The 2,500-nt window shown below is 41.3% G+C and overlaps 5 non-coding genes and 1 pseudogene across 5 annotated transcripts in view; all 6 read right to left on the bottom strand.

The window, feature by feature from the left end:
- Positions 1-364: 364 nt before the first annotated feature.
- LOC113089510 (uncharacterized) lies at positions 365-485 on the bottom strand (annotated as a pseudogene).
- A 301-nt stretch (positions 486-786) lies between these two features.
- LOC113089472 (5S ribosomal RNA) lies at positions 787-905 on the bottom strand. The gene has a single exon (XR_003286529.1). It is a non-coding gene; the product is annotated as a 5S ribosomal RNA (ribosomal RNA).
- Positions 906-1,126: 221 nt separating this feature from the next.
- LOC113089491 (5S ribosomal RNA) lies at positions 1,127-1,245 on the bottom strand. Its single transcript, XR_003286548.1, has one exon. It is a non-coding gene; the product is annotated as a 5S ribosomal RNA (ribosomal RNA).
- Positions 1,246-1,753: 508 nt separating this feature from the next.
- On the bottom strand, positions 1,754-1,872 carry LOC113089484 (5S ribosomal RNA). Its single transcript, XR_003286541.1, has one exon. It is a non-coding gene; the product is annotated as a 5S ribosomal RNA (ribosomal RNA).
- Positions 1,873-2,093: 221 nt separating this feature from the next.
- On the bottom strand, positions 2,094-2,212 carry LOC113089478 (5S ribosomal RNA). Its single transcript, XR_003286535.1, has one exon. It is a non-coding gene; the product is annotated as a 5S ribosomal RNA (ribosomal RNA).
- A 221-nt stretch (positions 2,213-2,433) lies between these two features.
- Positions 2,434-2,500, bottom strand: part of LOC113089471 (5S ribosomal RNA) — a 119-nt gene continuing 52 nt past the window's right edge. Inside the window, exon 1 of the ribosomal RNA XR_003286528.1 lies at positions 2,434-2,500. This exon is cut by the window's right edge and continues 52 nt beyond it. This is a non-coding gene — a ribosomal RNA (5S ribosomal RNA).

Genomic DNA, 2,500 nt, shown 5'->3' with positions numbered 1-2,500 from the left:
ACCAGACCTAAACCTGCTAAGATTCAGAGATCGGGCATTGACTTTTTTTTTTTTTTTAATGAAAGATTATTATATAATTCGTGAAATTTTCCAAAAACATTAAAGCACCTGGTATTCCCTGGCAGTCTCCCATCCATGTACTAACCAGGCCCAAACCTGCAAATATTCAGAGATCGGGCATTGACTCTATTTTTTGGCAAAATTATTATAGTGAAAAATGTCCAAAAAGCTTACAGCACCTGGTATTCCCAGGCAGTCTCCCATCCATGTACTAACCAGGCGCAAACCTGCTAATATTCAGAGATCGGGCATTGACTCTATTTTTTGGCAAAATTATTATATACTAAGTGAAAAATTTCCAAAAAGCTTACAGCACCTGGTATTCCCAGGCGGTCTCCCATCCAAGTACTAACCAGGCCCAAACCTGCTTAGCTTCCGAGATCAGACGAGATCGGGCATAATCTTATCGCCAGTACATTATATACGTAGGAAAGAAAACCCAAAAGCTTAAAGCACCTGGTATTCCTAGGCAGTCTCTCATAAAAGTACTAACCAGACCTAAACCTGCTAAGATTCAGAGATCGGGCATTGACTCTATTTTTTTTTTTTTAATGAATGATTATTATATAATTCGTGAAATTTTCCAAAAAGATTAAAACACCTGGTATTCCCAGGCAGTCTCCCATCCATGTACTAACCAGGCGCAAACCTGCTAATATTCAGAGATCGGGCATTGACTCTATTTTTTGGCAAAATTATTATATACTAAGTGAAGAATTTCCAAAAAGCTTACAGCACCTGGTATTCCCAGGCGGTCTCCCATCCAAGTACTAACCAGGCCCAAACCTGCTTAGCTTCCGAGATCAGACGAGATCGGGCATAGCCAGGTTGGTATGGCCGTAAGCGAAGTCTGCTGCAAAGAGAGGGCTATTTAAAGAACAGCCAATCTTATCGCCAGTACATTATATACGTAGGAAAGAAAACCCAAAAGCTTAAAGCACCTGGTATTCCTAGGCAGTCTCTCATAAAAGTACTAACCAGACCTAAACCTGCTAAGATTCAGAGATCGGGCATTGACTCTATTTTTTGGCAAAATTATTATAAACTAAGTGAAAAATGTCCAAAAAGCTTACAGCACCTGGTATTCCCAGGCGGTCTCCCATCCAAGTACTAACCAGGCCCAAACTTGCTTAGCTTCCGAGATCAGACGAGATCGGGCATAGCCAGGTTGGTATGGCCGTAAGCGAAGTCTGCTGCAAAGAGAGGGCTATTTAAAGACCAGCCAATCGTATCGCCAGTACATTATATAAGTAGGAAAGAAAGCCCAAAAGCTTAAAGCACCTGGTATTCCTAGGCAGTCTCTCATCAAAGTACTAACCAGACCTAAACCTGCTAAGATTCAGAGATCGGGCATTGACTTTTTTTTTTTTTTTTTTTTTTTTATGAAAGATTATTATATAATTCGTGAAATTTTCCAAAAAGATTAAAGCACCTGGTATTCCCAGGCAGTCTCCCATCCATGTACTAACCAGGCCCAAACCTGCTAATATTCAGAGATCGGCATTGACTCTATTTTTTGGCAAAATTATTATATAGTAAGTGAAAAATGTCCAAAAAGCTTACAGCACCTGGTATTCCCAGGCAGTCTCCCATCCATGTACTAACCAGGCGCAAACCTGCTAATATTCAGAGATCGGGCATTGACTCTATTTTTTGGCAAAATTATTATATACTAAGTGAAACATTTCCAAAAACCTTACAGCACCTGGTATTCCCAGGAGGTCTCCCATCCAAGTACTAACCAGGCCCAAACCTGCTTAGCTTCCGAGATCAGACGAGATCGGGCATAGCCAGGTTGGTATGGCCGTAAGCGAAGTCTGCTGCAAAGAGAGGGCTATTTAAAGAACAGCCAATCTTATCGCCAGTACATTATATAAGTAGGAAAGAAAACCCAAAAGCTTAAAGCACCTGGTATTCCTAGGCAGTCTCTCATAAAAGTACTAACCAGACCTAAACCTGCTAAGATTCAGAGATCGGGCATTGACTCTATTTTTTGGCAAAATTATTATAAACTAAGTGAAAAATATCCAAAAAGCTTACAGCACCTGGTATTCCCAGGCGGTCTCCCATCCAAGTACTAACCAGGCCCAAACCTGCTTAGCTTCCGAGATCAGACGAGATCGGGTATAGCCAGGTTGGTATGGCCGTGAGCGAAGTCTGCTGCAAAGAGAGGGCTATTTAAAGACCAGCCATTCTTATCGCCAGTACATTATATAAGTAGGAAAGAAAGCCCAAAAGCTTAAAGCACCTGGTACTCCTAGGCAGTCTCTCATCAAAGTACTAACCAGACCTAAACCTGTTAAGATTCAGAGATCGGGCATTGACTCTATTTTTTGGCAAAATTATTATAAACTAAGTGAAAAATGTCCAAAAAGCTTACAGCACCTGGTATTCCCAGGCGGTCTCCCATCCAAGTACTAACCAGGCCCAAACCTGCTTA

This window comes from Carassius auratus, unplaced genomic scaffold, assembly GCF_003368295.1.
Source record: "Carassius auratus strain Wakin unplaced genomic scaffold, ASM336829v1 scaf_tig00049965, whole genome shotgun sequence".
Lineage (NCBI taxonomy): Eukaryota > Metazoa > Chordata > Actinopteri > Cypriniformes > Cyprinidae > Carassius > Carassius auratus.
This window is presented reverse-complemented; position numbering and strand designations above follow the sequence as displayed.